At 38.1% G+C, this 18134-nt stretch overlaps 1 pseudogene across 1 annotated transcript; it reads left to right on the top strand.

Moving 5' to 3' along the window:
- The first annotated feature begins 3101 nt into the window (after positions 1–3101).
- Positions 3102–17599, top strand: LOC309860966 (UDP-glucuronosyltransferase 3A1-like; annotated as a pseudogene). The gene is made up of 5 exons: positions 3102–3242; positions 3651–4134; positions 13999–14235; positions 15829–16040; positions 17265–17599. The product of its transcript is annotated as a UDP-glucuronosyltransferase 3A1-like (transcript).
- Positions 17600–18134: the final 535 nt, after the last annotated feature.

Here is an 18134-nt window from a genome sequence, read left to right on the forward strand (position 1 = left end):
TTTTATTAGGGCACGGGGACAGGGCCCATGAGTAGGTGGAGATGCGGCTCACTACATTTGTATCTTTAGGGTAAATACCCAATAGTGCTCACAAAACAAACTGAGGGTTGCTGGGGGGAGGGGGTTTGGGAGAAGGGGGTGGGATTATGGTCATTGGGGAGGGTATGTGCTTTGGTGAGTGCTGTGAAGTGTGTAAACCTGGTGATTCACAGACCTGTAACCCTGGGGATAAAAATATATGTTTATAAAAAATAAAAAATTAAAAAAAAATAGTGGCTCAAGGTCTAAAAAATCAGTATTTTTCCATTCTTGATTTTATGTGAGGAGAACGGAGGAAAAGTAAATAAAAAATGGTGGCTCCGATTTGCCTACCAACAATGGGAAGTTAAGTTGTCTATCCACATTTTTAATTAGGGAGAGAATATATACACAAAGACTGTAGGTGAAGTATTACCAGGATGATCCAGAAGGAACAATCCTCTTCAGTATACAGAAATACATTTTTGTTTTCAGTGGAAGAGGAATAGTACACAGACTGAAAAATTGGGGGTGCCAGACTCATTTACTTTACCCATCCACTGCCACCCATCATTATCTCCCCATCCATCCACTCATCCATCCATCCATCCATCCATTTCTCTTAAACTCACTCCAAGTATCCATGCATCCAAAAATTCATTTGTGTCACTAAAATGGTAAGTCTTTCATTCAGAAAATAAAAAGAATTACCTGCCATGCAAAGCTTCTGTCTTTAAAAAGAATAAAAACTTTTTAAAATTGTTTTTCATGATCTTCAATGGGAAACCAACTGATAACTTGGTATGATTTTGCATTCTTCTCTAAAAAAAAAAACACACCATAATAAGCAATAATAAAGATAGAGTTAGGTCACATACCTCAGATTAATATTAACATGATGATACAATAGTTTTTTAATTCCAAAAGAATATATATATATATATATATATATATATATGCTTTTAAATAAATAATAAAAAAGTAAAAAGTATGTTTTATTGCTGTTGTTTTCTTGCTTTCTCAGTTTTCAATCATAGGACCTGATAATATTATTGAGAACCTTATAATGATCCAGTCACTTTTATTCAATTTAAAGTACCAGAAGTTTCTACTTAAAGCTTTCGCTTAAAGGTATAGCTATTCTTCATCATACAAGTGAGAAAACAAAAATGAATAGAGTGTCAAATAATTTCTCAAGATTGAACATATAATGAGTGGTATCCTTTATACTGAAATACAGATCTTCTATTATCATACATAGTTCCCCATTCTTTTCTCTTTTTGAAAAAAAGGTTAAACATAAAGGTGGTACCTTCCAAGGTTTTTTATTCTGCCCCAAAATACTAAAGGCTAAGTTAAAAACCACAGTCCTCTGCAGCCCTACTTACCATCCTGGATTTCCCCCAAAACTCATGTGTAATAGAGTCTGACACCATTTTTGAGGTTGGACTGCTGACAGCTTTCAAACTTCACCTCCCTCTTAATCCTCTCTGAATCATCTTGGCAAAGTGAAAGTCTCAACATACCCTCCCTTGTGTAAGCAAGATTTTCAAGCCAAGCAAGTCAGATCCAAGTAGGGAAATCCTCACTTCCATCCCTTTGAGAGGCTTCTATAAGTGCATTTAGACAAAAGTATGGGTTTAGCCTTTAAATGGCCCTGGATTGCAGCATGAACTGTAACTGACACCAGGCTAGTTGGAACCCTCTAACCAATGGCTGTGTGCTAGTCAGGCACTTTCCCCATTAAGGATGGTCCTCCAGGGTAAGACTGATACAATTTACAAGCCCAGAGAATGGTGTGAAGAAGAGTAGTCATCATGGCATATCATGAGATCCATACCTGTAAACATAGAAGGTGCACTAGAACCTTAGAAAATGCCTTTGCTACTGCTGCTGATTATATCTCTCTAGCGAAAAGAAAACCTTGACTAACAGAGTAATAGGGGAAAACACTGATCATAGATAACCCCCATGGAGTTAATTCAGGGAGTTAATTCAAACTCAGCTTAATCTAAGATCTCTCAAAATCACCAGTGAGAATGCCCCTCACCTTGATGATATTAAGTAGGACATTGTGAGGAAGAAACTTATAAATATGAACAGATTGGAAAGAATATCTTCTCCAAAATACATCTAATAACAACCAAAGGAAAGCAGAAAGAGAAGGAAAAGGCAAGATGGGAGGGTCAGGAAAGAAATTAAAGCAAAGTTCTTAGTTTTGACATGTGGAGTTTAATATTATTTTAAAACTTTATAACAGATTTGTTTCTGTGCTTTTGACATCAGAGCTTCTAAATTACTTTTAACATCAGGTGAGATGAATGAATGGCAAGACTTAATGATCTTCATCAATACATCAGAATAGCTATCTAATTTTATCAAGGTAATTCCCTGAAATTAGTTTTAGGAGTTTGTAACTCTTAAAAGTTACAAAACATTAGAAGACAAATGTGCATGCCCTGTCATAACACATGAAATTAAATATCCCATAGTTAGAAAACCCATTTGTTAAATAATTTCAAAGTGGACGTGGTAGCTCTTATCTAAAAAGTCATAAATTAAAATAAAATTAAGGTTTTGGCACTTACAGTCAGCATAACAAAAAAACAGAGATAATGTTGGATCTGCTCAACATATTAAAACTGTTAATACAACTTAATTTATATTAGAACAGTGCCTTTAAGGATTAAATCCTATTTAGTGGAGGAGTGATTATTCCCAGTGATTCTCCATTTAATAGCCTAATTTAGACTATTCCTAAACCTGGAAAGAATGAATGGTGCCTTACAGGGGACTACTATAACTTTAATGCCATGCCTCATCTATCAGGGCTCCCATTTCCAATGTTATTGAAATTGCTGACCATATCTAAGTACCCATAAATACTTCACAACCATACAAATTTGGTGCATATTTTCTGTTTAATTTCTATTTCAACAAGCTCTCAACCACAATTTCTCTTCATCTTCATCTTGGAAGGATATAAATCCCTCATAACTGGCTTCTCATGGACTGCCTCAACAGCCCTGCTCATAAGCTTGGCTGGCAAGATCTTAACCACATTGAACTTTCTCCAGGAGCACATGTATTACACTGCTTTGAGGACAACTTGCTTTTACAGAGATTCATTGTGCACACTCATTCAAGACACGAACATTCACACAGGAGCTCACAAAGAGGGTTGTGCTGCTGTCCCACATAAAGCACAAGCTATGGGAGTTGCAGCAAGATGACAGAAGAGGAGGGGGACCCTATTTCAACCAGTTCCCTGAATTGAGCTGTATACCTACCAGACCACTCTGAACACCCAGGAAATCAGCCTGAGATGTAAGAAGATATATCCAGATCTCTACAAACAGAGTATCTCTGGCGGTTGGTTTTGAGGTATGAAGCAGGGAGCCATGACTCTACAGGAAATACTGGAAGATAAATGGAAGGGGGAGGGAGTCTCTGGGATCTTGCACCACCAGAGCACAAAAGCCTCCCATGCTGGGGACTGAGGACAGACTCACAGACCCACAGCAAAGGGAAAGTTCTTTAGGGCAGCCCCCTAGATTGAAACCTGGGACTTCAGGGTTTGAGTGACCTGGGATCATGACCTGATTTGAAGGCTGAGGCTTTAACCCACTGAGCCACCCTGTGATTTACTAAGGAGAGGAGATATCATGGATTCCTTAAAGTATGAGAACTTTGACCTATTATTTGTTGAAGCATTTGACTTCTGTTCTTTCCTGGTTGCTGACAAGCTTCGGAAACCATTTGTGTCAATTCTTCCCACCCCATTTGCCAGTGTGGACTTTAGGCTACCAATCCCTATGTCTTATGTTCCAGCATGCCATTCCTTGCTAACTGACCACATGGACTTCTGGGGAAGAATGAAGAATTTTCTGATGCTCTTTGATTTCTTCAAGAGGCAATGGTGAATCCAGTCTGCATTTGACAGCACCATTAAGGAACATTTCCCAGAAGGTTCTAGGCCTGTTTTGTCTCATCTTCTAAGGAAAGCAGAGCTGTGGTTTGAGCTCTGACTTTGCCTTTGAATTTACTCAGCTCCTGTTACCCAGCATTGTGTATGTTGGAGGCTTAATGGTGAGACCTGTTAAAGCATTACCACAAGTAAGTGAAACCTTTACGCTCAATATGGACTTATGCAAAGCTTTTAGTGCAGAGTTGTTGACTCCTCTGCCAATGGGAACTGGGAGTAAAGTAGGATGAGATAACAAAACAGTTAGGATGTACCTTTTTATTTTAATTTGATTTAATTTAAATCAATTTCATTTAATTTTATTCCATTCTGTTATTTTATAATTTATTTTACTGTGGTAAGAATGGCAATATGGGATCCACCTTCCTAACACCTTTTTTTTTTAAAAAGATTTATTTATTTATTTGACAGGCTGAGATCACAAGTATGCAGAGAGGCAGCCAGAGAGAGAGAGATGCGGGGGTGGGGGGGGGGAAGCAGGCTCCCCGCTGAGCAGAGATCCTGATGCGGGGCTTGATCCCAGGACCCTGGGATCATGACCTGAGCCAAAGGCAGAGGCTTTAACCCACTGAGCCACCCAGGTGCCTCTTCTAACACATTTTTAACATATACCACATAACTATTGACTATATGTACCATGTTGTGCCTTAGATCTCTATATCTTATTCATTTCACTTAACTGTAACTCTTCCTCCTTTGAATAGTAATTACCAATTACCTACTTCCCCCAACCCCTGGAAATTAATGAGTACTTTTTTTTTTTACATAGGTAAATTTTTTAAAAATTAATTTTTAAAAATTTCTTTTCAATGTTCCAGAATTCATTGTTTATGCACCACACCCAGTGCTCCATGCAATATGTGCCCTCCATAATACCCACCACCAGGCTCACCCAACCTGCCACTCCCCTCCAAAACCCTCAGTTTGTTTCTAAGAGTCTAGAGTCTTTCATGGTTCATCTCTCCCTCCAATTTCTCCCAACTCACTTCTCTCCATTTCCACATGTCCTCCATGCTATTCCTTATACTCCACAAATAAGCAATACCATATGATAATTGACTCTCTTTGCTTGACTTATTTCACTTGGCATACTCTCTTCTAGTCCTGTCCATGTTGATATAAAAGTTGGGTATTCATCCTTCCTGATGGAGGCATAATACTCCATAGTGTATATGGACCACATCTTCTTTATCTATTCATCTGTTGAAGGGCATCTTGGCTCTTTCCACAGTTTGGCAACTGTGGCCATTATTGCTATGAACATTGGGGTACAGATGGCCCTTCTTTTCACTACATCTGTACCTTTGGGATAAATACCCAGTAGTGCAATAGCAGGGTCATAAGGAAGCTCTATTATTAATTTCTTAAGGAATCTCCACACTGTTTTCCAAAGTGGCTGCACCAACTTGGATTCCTGCCAACAGTGTAATAGGGTTCCCCTTTCTCCACGTCCTCTCCAACACTTGTTGTTTACTGTCTTATTGATCTTGGTCATTCTAACTGGTGTAAGTAAGGTGGTATCTCAATGTGGTTGTGATTTGAATCTCCCTGATAGCTAATGATGATGAACATTTTTTCATGTGCCTGTTAGCCATTTCTATGTCTTCTTTGGAGAAGTTTCTGTTCATGTCTTCTGCCCATTTTTTGACATGATTTTTTGTTTTGTGTGTGTTGAGTTTGAGGAGTTCATTATAGATCCTGGATATCAACCTTTTGTCTGTACTATCATTTTCAAATATATTCTCCCATTCTGTGGGTTGTCTCCTTGTTTTGTTGACTGTTTCCTTTGCTGTGCAGAAGCTTTTGATCTTGAGGAAGTCCTAAAAGTTTATTTTTGCTTTTTTTTTTTTTCCTTTGCCTTTGGAGACATATCTTGAAAGAACTTGTGGCTGATATCAAAGAGGTTACTGCCTATATTCTCCTCTAGGATTCTGATGGACTCCTGTCTCATGTTGAAGTCTTGTATCCATTTCAAGTTTATCTTTGTGTAAGGTGTAAGAGAATGGTCAAGTTTCATCCTTCTACACATAGCTATCCAATTTTCAGAACACCATTTATTGAACACTTTTTTCCACTGTATATTTTTTTCCTGCTTTGTCAAAGATAATTTGACCATAGAGTTGAGGGTCCATATCTGGGCTCTCTACTCTGTTCCACTGGTCTATGTGTCTGTTTTTGTGTCAGTACCATGCTGTCTTGGTGATCACAGCTTTGTAGTAAAGCTTGAAATCAGGCAACGTAATGCTCCCAGTTTTGTTCTTCTTTTTCAACATTTCCTTAGCAATTTGGTGTCTCTTCTGGTTACATACAAATTTTAGGATTGTTTGCTCCAGCACTTTGAAAAATACTGGTGGAATTTTGATTGGAATGGCATTGAAAGTATAGATTGCTCTAGGCAGTATAGACATTTTAACAATATTTATTCTTCCGATCCATGAGCATGGAATGGTCTCCCATCTTTTTGTGTCTTATTCAATTTCTTTCATGAGTGTTCTATAGTTCCTTGAGTACAGATCTTTTACCTCTTTGGTTAGGTTTATTCCCAGGTATCTTATTGTTCTTGGTGCTATAGTAAATGGAATTGATTCTCTAAATTCCCTTTTTCTATTTTAGTTGTTAGCATGTAAGAAAGCAACTGATTTCTGTACATTGATTTTGTATCCTGCCACATTACTGAATTGCTGTATGAGTTCTAGTAGTTTGGGGGTGAAGTCTTTTGGGTTTTCCATGTCATCTGTGAAGAGAGAGAGCTTGACTTCTTCATTGCCAACCTGGATACCTTTTATTTCTCTTTGTTGTCTGATTGCTGTTGCCAGGACTTCAGAGTATTAGAAGTGGCAAGAGTGTGCATGCTTGTTGTGTTCCTCATCTTAAAGGGAAGGCTGTCAGCTTTCCCCATTGAGGATGATAGTCACTGTGGATTTTTCATAGTTATCCTCTATCCCTATACTTTGAATCATTTTAATCAGGAACAAAATGCTTTTTCTGCATCAATTGAGAGGACCACGTGGTTTTTCTCTCTTGATTCTATGAATTTGAGTTTTAGATATTTCATATAATTAAAATCATGTAATATTTGTTTATGCCACTTAGCATAATGTCATCAAAATTCATCCATGTTTTCATATATTGTAAAATTTCCTTCTTTTCTTTTAAGATTTTTTATTTGCTTATTTGACAGAGAGAGAGAGAGAAGATTGAACACATGAATTGGGGGGAGAGGTAGAGGGTCTTAATCTCAAGACCCTGGGATCATGACCTGAGCTGAAGGCAGACACTTAACCAACTGAGCCACCTAAGTGTTGGATAAAATGTCTTTCTTTTAAGGGGGTAAATAATATTCCTTTGTGTTTATGTATCTATACATGATAATTTTTTACCTATTCATCTTTAATGGATATTTTGGTTGTATCCATGTCTCAGCTCTTATGAATCCTGCTTTAATTAATATGGGAGTGCAGAAATCTTTTTGAGATCCTGATTTATTTTCTTGGCTATATACACAGAAATCAGATTGATGAATCATTAGGTGGTTGTATTTGCAACTTTTTGAGGAATCACTACACTGTTTGCCACAGTGGCTATACCACTTTGCATTTCCAGCTACTAGTTGGAAACTAGTATATAAATGTTGTAATTTATTCTTTCTGCTTTTTGGTATTAGCTGTACTGACAGATATGAAGAGAAACCTCACTGTGGTTTTGATTTGTGTTTCCCAGATGACTAGTGCTTTTTGAGCCTTTTTTCATGTATCTGTTGGCTGTTTGTATTTTGTCTTTGGATAAATGTCATTTATATACTTAGCCCACTTTTTAATCTAGTTATAGGAATTTTTCTTTTTTTAATTTTTGCTATTGAGTTGTAGTCCTCTCTGTATATTTTGGAGATTAACCTCTTATCAGGTATATTGTTTTTAATACTTTCTCTAGGTTGTACATTAATACATTATGTATTAATGTATTAATACATAATAATAATAATTAATGTATTATTCTCTAGGTTGTATTCTCTAAATTGTCTTTTTAGTCTTTATAGAGCTTTCTGGTTTGATATAGTCCCACTTGTTTATTTTTGGTTTTGTTGCCTGTCCATGGTCCTATATCTCTGAAATCATTGGCAAGACCAAAACCATGAAATTTTCCTCCCATGTTTTCTTCTAAGAGCTTTGTAGTTCAGGTCTTATTTTTATTCTTTCATCAATTTTGAAATTTTGTATGATGTAAAGGTCCAAATTTATTCTTGTTTATGTGGCTATCCATCTGCTGGAATTCTGATGAGAGGGTATTTTCAAAACTATCTGCCAGCTCTGGTGAATTTGTTTAACCTTTGCATTGGGTGCAGTACCCCTTCATTTAGTTTCTGGATTTCTTACAAAGAGAATTTGACCATGAAATTTTGCCAAATTGGTGTGCTTTCAGGGGGAAAGAATGTCCAGGGATTCCTACTCTGCCATCTTGCTGACTCCAGGATCTACTTTTAAGGAAGCCCTTCCTGTAAGGGTAATGGAAGTATTGTTAGGTCCTACATGACCCTGCTATTGTGAACCTCCTTGAGGAACTCTTAAGCTTTTCCTATTCCTTACCCTGGTCCTAATCTTGCTGGTAAAAATGCTTCAGTATGTTGACATTTTAATTTTACTTTTTTTATGATCATATGCATAATAATTATGAAGTGAGAGGCTACCGCATGAAACGATTTTTAAGGAGATTGGTTATCCATGATGAAATATATTTTGAAGAGAGAAAGAGAGAGGTTGAGAGAGACATAGAGGCCACTGGGTGGCTCAGTTGGTTAAGCATCTGCCTTCAGTTCAGGTCATGATCTCAGGGCCTTGGGATGAAGTCTGCATTGGGCTTCTTGCTCAGTGGGGAGTCTACTTCTCTCTCTACCCTTACCCCTCTTCATGATCTCTCTCTCACTGTCTCTCTCAAATAAATACATAAAATCTTAAAAAAACTAAAGAGACATAGTATAACAAGGCTGGACTGGGTGCAACTGACAGCAAGACCTGCAGCCATCATCTCCAATGGCTCCTTTCTCTAGAGCCCCCATCCCTGACTCAGTCTAAATTTTCTGATTTGATTGGTCTGGGATTGGGGCTAGGCATTGTAAGTTTTAAATGCTACTCAGCTGGTCTGAATGCAGAGCCTGAACTCAGAACCACTGCTCTAGAAGTTATCAAAATGAAGTAGAGCTGAGATTAGAGGCTGCCTGTTGCCTGTAGGTACTGGGTTGCTATTATATGGAATTTACTTCATAGATTGTATATCATGCCACCTTGGGGGAACAGTGATGGCCTCCAATTTTATAAATGAGAGGACAGACATTCAGGTGAATATATATTTAATTTTTAAAAATTTTTTAATTTTTTCCCCCTAGTACATTCAGCTCAGAGCACCAAAGCCTAGATGTCCTTGTGCTTTCTAGGCACCAAGTTCTCCACCCTTCCTCTGCTGGCCTTGTATTGAGTGAACAGAAAAAGCTGGGGAATGATTCATGGGCAAGATGGACTTTGGTTCATGGTGACATTTTCAAAGAAATGGAACTGGGGAGGAAGAAACAGCATGTCGAGAGAATAGGAGGTCCAGTGTGTGGAGGTATAAGTGAGATGGCCATGAGGCTGGGTTCCTTCAGTGACACTGGCCACACTAGAGTAGTGGAAGATTCAGTTGAATGAATAAGACCAGAACAAAACACAGGTCTTACCTGACATGATGGTGAGTTAGGTCTTGGAACTGAGACAGGAATTACTGAGGTGGAGAATAATGGAAGTTAGAGTGTAATCCGTGAGACAGCAAACACTTGTGTAATTTTTCTTCTCTCCTTTCCAATTTTTTTTTTAATGTGACCAAATATACATAGTGTGAAATTCACCACTTAAACCACGTGAAGAGTACAGTTGGGGGCATTAAGAACTTCCATACTGTTGGCAACCATCACCGCATCTCCAGAACATTTTCTTCTTTCCAAACTGAAACTTCATACCCACTCAACCATGACTTCTTATTTCCTCTTTGCCTCCAGACCCTGGAAACCACTGTTCTCCTTTTATCATACGAATTTGACAACTATAGGTACCTTATATAGGTGGAATCGTACAATGTTTATTCTGTGATGGCTTATTTCACTTTGCATAACGTCTTCAAGATTCAATCATGTTTTAGCATGTGTCCAAATTTCTTTCCTTATTAGGTTGAGTAATATTTCATTGTATGTGTATACCACATTTGTTTATCTATTCATCTATCCAAGGCACTTGGGTTATTTTCAATATTGGCTATTGTGAATAATGCTGCTATGTTCATTAACAGTAATGTAAAATATTTGTTTGAGCCCCTGCTTTTAATTCCTTTTGGAATATACTGAGAAATGGAATTTCTGGTTTGTATGACAATTATATATTTAATTTTTTGAGGAACTGCTATATAGTCCTTTAGAGTGACTGCCCCAGTTTACATTTCTGTCAACAATGCATAAGAGTTCCAACTTTTCCATATTTTCATAAATACTTGTCATTTTCTGTTTGTGTGTGTGTTTTAATTTTGTTTTTAGCCCTCTTAATGGTTGGGAAGTACAGTCTCACTTTGATTAGATTAGAATTTCCTTGATTAGTGATGTTCACCATTTCATAAGCTTATTGGCTTTTTATATGTCTTCTTGGAGAAATATCTAAGTCTTTGCCCATTTTGAGTTATGGTTTTATCCAGTTTTCAACATCATTTGTTGATAATATTGTCTTTTACTTCATCAGTGGTCTTGGCACATTTGTCATAAGATATTTGACCAAATATATATAAGGGTGTATTTCTGGGATAGCTTTTTTATTTATTGATATATCTATCTATCTTTATACCAGTCACACATTATTTTGATTATTGGATTATTGTTGCTTTTTAGTAAGTTTGGAAATCTGGAAAAGTGAGACCTCCAACTTTTCTTTTTTTCCCAAGATGTTTTGGGTACTCAGGTTCTTTTGAAATTCCATATGAATTTTAGAATAAGTTTTCTATTTCTGCAACAAAATATTGTTTGCTATTGATAAAGATTGTATGTATCTGTAGATCACTTTGGTTCATATTGACATCTTTATAAAGCATTAAGTCTTCAACTCATAAAGCCTGGACTTCTTTCCATGTATTTATATCTTTTAAATTTTTTTTGACAATATCTTATAGTTTTCAATGTAAAATCTTTCATTTCTTTGGTTAAGTTTATTCCTAAGTATTTTATTTTTGAGTACATTATAAATAGAATTGTTTTACTCATTTCCTTCTTGAAATGTTCATTATTAACATACAGTATTGCAATTGATATTTGTGAGCTAATTTTTTTTGGTGTTTTTGGTACTTTTCATTACTGTTTATTAGTTCTGACAGGGTTTTTTGTTGTGTTTGGAATTGTTACATATAATATGGTGTTACATATAATATCTACATGTAATATTATCTTGTATGCCATTATTTCCTTAAGCAATTGTTGTGCTTCTTTCTCTTTCTCTTCTCTTGTGATCTTCACAACATATACATTAATCTATATGATGGGGTCCTATGAGTCCCTAGACTCCTTTCCATTTTCTGGATACTTTCTCCATTTTGCTTCTTATATTTGACGTTTTAAATGCCCTGCCTTCAAGCTGAATACATCTTTCTTTGGTTTGTTTAGGCCTCCTGTTGAAATATCCTACTGAATTTTTCAATTTAATTATTGTGTTTTTCAGCTCCAGATTTCCTTTACTCTTTTTTAAAAAAATTCTGCACTTCTTGATATTATCAGTTTTATTCATATATTGTCTTCCTGATTTTCTTTAGATTTTGTCCACATTTTTCTTTAGTTTTTTGAACATATTTAGTCAACTTTGTAAGTCTTTGTTTAGTAAACCCAATTTCTGTGTGTCCTCAAGGGGGGTTTCTGGAGATTTATTTTCTTCCTTTGGATGACTTGTTTCTTTTTTTGGTGATCTTTTGTAGAAAATTGGGCATTTGGAAGAACAGTCACCTCAGCCAGTGTTTGCAGACTACCATGAAAGAACCTTACTAATTAGTGGGGCATGTTATGAGTTTTTGGAAGAGCCAGGGGCAAAGGATTAAAGTCTCTTAGATATTTTTGGGTATTTGTCCTGTCTAGGACATTTATTTGCATTTATTTATTTATATGCAATTAATTAATTAATTAATTAATCTATTTATTTATTCAACTCTGATTCTTCCTGCGTACTTGACTAATTTTAATGTCTTATGTTCCCAGAGACTCTCACCCAGATTCTGTTCAGGACTTTTAGGTGTTCTTTTTTTTTTTTTTTTTTTTTTAGGACTTTTAGGTGTTCTATTTTAGTTTTTGCCCATATCTCTTGCCCCAAGACTCTAAATTCTGTGGAATTGTGCATGTTTTAAATGCCATGGTGCCACTATTACCTTACAAGAGTCCTGCCAGCCTGATATCTGGACTATATTTCCATTTCCAGTGAAAGTTCCAAGTTTGGTGAGACAGAAACTTCCACTTGGGAGCCCACAGAGTGGCTGTAATGTTGCAATTTTTTTCTGTTCTTCTGCTGCTGGGGAAGGCAAGGCCAGCACTGCTGCCTCTGGACTGTGACACGCCTCTCCAGGAAGAGGGTAGGACAAGGGAGAGTAAGAATGCCATAGAAAGTTCCAGCATTTTGAGTGTGTTTTTTGTCCCTCGATGGGTATATGTGGTTTCTGTATATACTGTTTCCCCAAGGCCTATAAAGTTATGAAGTCAGTCTTTAGTTCTTCTTGTTTTAAATGTTTCTGTGGGGAAATGAGAGCCTTCACCTTCTTATCCTGACATCATATTCTGCCTTTTCTAATTTTAAGTAATAAATTTATATTGATCATTATAATTATAAAAGGGCAATGAAACTGTTTTAAGTGGTTCCTTTGGAGTAGTAATTTTTAGAGTGTTGTGCTGCATGGAGTCATGTAAAGCCCGAGTGGAGCAATGGGGTAGAGGCTGGGATCTGGAAACATCTAAAAATACAAAGGAAAGAAGAAAAGTGTTTTAAAGAATTGAAAAATCTGAATGAAGCATAGGGTTGGGTAATTACTTTTTAGATACAAAACCTATGACATGTTCTGGGAGAGAGTTGGTAAATGGGCTAAATTGAAATTAAAATTTCTGTTCTGAGAAAGACAGTCCTAAGGGAATAAAAGTAAGAAACTCAAACCAAAAGTAAATGTTTGTAGAAGAAATATCTGATAAAGACTATTATAAGAAATACACAACCATATACACAAAATATACAAAAAAACCCTTAAATCTCAATAATAACAATAAAAAACCCCAATCAAAAATTTTAAAATGGTTAAACCTTCCCAGAGCCCTTAACAAAGAGGACAGACAGATAGCTAATAAGCATATGAAGGAGACAATAATAAAAACATTTCCCCATCATCTACCTCAGCCTCCAGAAAGCATGCTGCCCCCGACTGGGCCAGCACAGCAACTGGCATTCTCCCAGGCACTAGCACCTCTGCTCTGGCATTGGAACACTCCGAAATGACCATACCTCCCCACACCTAGAATGAGGGATGAAGATAACCCTGGGACCATGTTTTCAATGAAGGAAGAGATTCCCACCACCTCCACTTTCCTTTGCTATAAAACACTGTTATACACGCAAGTCCTGGATCTAGATGTTGGTGCTATAGTATGCTTTGAGTGCCTCAAGGGCAACTTGGACTATTGTGGAAGTCGCTGGACACCTACAGCTGTCTTCACATTCGTTTGTGATTACTGAAAGTGTTTATATGGTAAGATGTGTCCTGAGATCTCAGAGAAATGACTTCAAGTCCAACAGACAATGGATATGAGCAGAGTGCAGAGGACACTGAGCTTTCCAGGGGCTAGGAGAACCTAGTGAGCTCTAAGCACTGACAGGAAGATGTATTCAGTAAATATCTGACTTTCATTTCAAAGCATCCAGGCTTTCATGAACAACTGTGTTAATCTCCTTTTCTTTCTTACCTCCCTCTAGGAGAGTGAGAATTTCATTGCCGTGTAGGGAGACTGGTTTTGTCCTTGTGGCCCTAAGCTCCATTGTGAACAGCTATCAGTCCCAGGAAGTTCTCAGGGAGATGAACAGTGCCTTTGCTCATCTGTCCCAAGGGGTGATATGGAAGTATAATCCTTCTTGTTGGCCCAAAGATGTCAAATTGGCAGCAGATGTGAGAATCGTGGACTGGCTTCCTCAGAATGACCTCTTGGGTGAGGAGTGCCTGGATCTTCTTTCTCTTCCTATTTATGTATATTTAGGTTTCCTCTGGGCAACCCCACCAGCATGAGAAGGGCCATCTAGTAGCTAAAGGTAATCTTTAGAGGACAGGAATGGAGCAGTCAGCTGGAGTTCTTGGGAAATCAGGCTCGGCTTCCCAAATGGCTTCAGCTGCTATGTTTTTTTCTTCCTTTCTATTCCAGTCCTGATTCTTGCCACCAGAAGCAATATTTTCATTAGGTTATTTGGAATTTACCATATTTGGCACAGACCAAGGTTGTCCAGACACAATCAAAGACAGTTTGCGGACTCTGGGATTACATTTGGGGTTCTTGTTGCCACTGTTGTTCCTAGCCTCTTTAGTCCCTGGTAGGCCACATGCCATTATAGAAACACTCCAATCAATACACATTGGTTCTTCCTCTTTTTCCCCAAAAAGTGTACTCACACTTTCACAAAGTTTATGTTGACAGTGTCTGAAGAATGTGCCAAAACTTCTGAGTGTGAAGCTAAGTAACCTCTCAGCCAGTTATTTTGTCCATCCAGCTCTCTGGTAACAGAGAACTTCTTGTACACTAATAGGTTGTCTTTGTCCTGTGCCACTTTTTAGAGCCTCCTCACTACCAAAACCACTGATTACATCAGAAGTTGATCCCTAAGACTATGGCTCACAAGCATATTGAGAAGTTATGATACAGGGTCTACACATGGTGTAGGGAAAAAGGTTTCTAATTTTCAAAGAAACACAAATAGATTCTTTTAATTAATTAATTAATTAGTTAATTTTTAGTTATTATGTTCAATTAACCAGCATCTAGTACATCATTAGCTTTGATGTGGTGTTCAATGATTCATTAGTTGTGTTATAACACCCAGTGCTCATGACCACAGGTGCCCTTAATAATATGCATTACCCAGTCACAAATAGATTCTGATGCACATCCCTATTGAGAAGCAGTGTTTGACATGAACTCTTCATTATCAACACTTGTTTTAGTTTTCTCTAAATAATAGTGGGGTGAGCACACAGGAACTGGATATACCTAGATGGGTGCTCCATCATTGCCTACTTTAGAGGATTTCTTAAGAAATTGAGGAGAAAGGACATACAGTGTAAGTTTGATGAATGCCATATGAGATGTAATGTTAGTGACGGTGTTAGCCTTCATGTAAGCAGGAAGTGAATGGGCAGTGAAAGGGAGAGCCTGAGACCTACAAAGTAAGAAACAGACAAGACACAGAGAGGGAGAGAGAACAAAGAGAGGGAAGCAGAGAGAGAAAAAAGATAGAAAGAAGGTTGGATGAATGGGAGGAAGAATATGCCTTACTTACCACCCTTCTCTACAGATTTCCCTGAGCTCCAAGTCTTAGATGGATTGATTTAGAGTCTCTGTACAGAGTCAAGGCAAGAATTTTGTATTCTGGAATATGCTCCCTTGAGTCTGTCTAAAACTAAGTCAGTAAATCCATTTTATCTAACATACCTTGAGATCCTTTGGTATTTTTTCCTACCCAAATACATTCCCTGGTGTTCTGAAGTTTTCATCTTGAAATATTCTGCTTTGTTCCTGATCTGCAACAGCTAACCCACAGATCTGTCTGTCTCTTTGTCACGCATGGTGGATTGAATAGCATAATGGAGGCCATCCAACATGGTGTACCCATGGTGGGGATTCCTGTCTTTGGAGACCAGTCTGACAACCTGGTCCAAGTAGTAGCCAAAAGTTTGGTGTCTCCATCCAGCTAAAGCAGATCAAGGCAGAGACATTGGCTCTGAAGATGAAGGAAGTCATTGAAGACAAGAGGTATGGAGTTCTCTGGGCTTGTGTTCACTTAAGCTGAATGAAGACATTAAGCAAAAAGGGCAACATGTGGCTCTTTTTTTGTAATAAAAGCTGAAGCTTCTGGGACATGGAATGATATCTGTGTGATGTTAACAGATGGCCTGTTTTTTCTGAGAACAGGACTAGGCAATTTAGGTTAGATATTGTGAGCAATTTTTCCCTAAGTGTTGTGAGGACTCTGACCTACTTACATAGGGTCTCTGAGAGATCTTATATTTGGGGGCTACTGATAATAGAATTACACTGAGCAGGAGGACACCTTCTTGTTCCCTAATATGCCACAGTGTTTCCTGCTTCAGACCATTTGTCAGTGTTGTTCCCTCAGACATCCCTTCTTCTCTTCACAGGTCTGTCTCCTTCTTGACAGTTGGGTTCTTCTCCAGTACCCTCATATCAGAGAGGCGGGTGGTCTTTGTGTGACAGTCCTAAATGTGTCCCTGTCTTCCACCCTCTTCAATCATGATTCATTTTTCCTTCTTAACACTTCTCAGGATCAGTAACTACCCCATTTCTTTCTGTTTTAATTTACTGAGTGTCCCTCACACTAGCAAGTAGAGAGTTACCCTCGACAGCCCAGTGTCTCTTGTTTTTCCCTGTGTTCTCAGGGACTATCACAGGGCCTGCCACAAAAGTAAGTTGGGATGAATTTCTGTTAAGTAAGTCAGTAAAAGGGCCCATCTTCTCTTTGGTAAATTCCCTTCTGGCACAATGATGGGAAAATCACAATGGACTGGGTATCTTATTAGGGTCTCAAGGAAATTTACTCTGAATCCAGGGTATGTTCTATCACATGTATTCCTATATACTCTTTCCTTTAGCCTACTGTAAGTGTCCTTGTGTAGAGGCGTGTTTACAGTTCAGACACTTCTTTATAGTTTTTTCCCCTGGGTAGAGACTCATCCTTACACTTAGTAAGTATACACTTTTTTTTTTTTTTTTAAATAATTTAGCACTTTTAGCACTAGGCATGCATCTTTGCATGGAAGGACCAGCCTGAACTTTTCAATGGTACCCAGCTAAACTCTAACAAGTCCAGGCCAACAACTATTCCTTGAAACAGAGTCTTTTGTGCATATAACTGAAAGTGTGTGTGTGTGTGTGTGTGTGTGTGTGTGTGTGTGATACAAGGTCTCTAAGAGTTCTAAGACCACATGAGTAATGCCCAACCTCTGTCTCTGCCAACAGGTACAAGTCAGCAGCTATGGCCACCAGCATCATCAGGCGCTCCCACCCCCTGACCCCTGCCCAGAGGCTGGTGGGCTGGATTGACCACATCCTCCAGACAGGGGGTGTAGCCCACCTCAAGCCCATGGCCTGCAGCAGCCGTGGCATGAACAGTACCTGCTGGATGTCTTCTTGTTCTTGCTGATGGTCACGCTGGGCACCCTGTGGCTCTGTGGAAAGCTGCCGGGCATGGTGGTCAGCTGGCTATATGGGTTCAGGAAGCTAAAGAAAGCCTGATGGAGGTGCAGCCTTGATGCATGTTTGGGGAGGTCTTGGTTGTAGAAGGATTTTCCCTCACACAGGGCACCGCTGGTGTCTTCTCATATTCATACTTCATACACTTCTCATATTCATCCCTTAAAATGTAGTATTCAAGAATTATTGTTGTATTTGAACATAATTCAAAAATTGATTTTCACTATTTTCTGCCTCCCTTAGAAATTCTTATGAAGCAATCTTCAGATTCTGTGCTTATATTTGCTTTTGCATTTTCAGATTGAAGTAAATTTTCCTTAAAAGTTTTAAATGTATGTTACCTTGTGGATTAAAACATAGTAAAGAAAACAGTACATATCCAGGATGGCCCCAGACACCCTAATTTTTAATTGGTTAATTCTGGGATTATGACCACATGTTTGAAATAATTCAAATGGAGGATGAAGCAGCTACTACGAAATACTCCATGCAGAAGTGGCAAGAGGCCCACCCGTGCTCATGTCAAGATAAGATTTTCTAGGTAGAATGCAGAGCTGGTGGCAGGTGTCTACCAGGTTCTGTGAGTTCTCGTGTTGTATGATGTCACCTACAGCCACAAGCACGTCCATGAAGACA

This window comes from Mustela nivalis (assembly GCF_964662115.1).
Source record: "Mustela nivalis genome assembly, chromosome: 3".
Classification (NCBI taxonomy): Eukaryota; Metazoa; Chordata; class Mammalia; order Carnivora; family Mustelidae; genus Mustela; species Mustela nivalis.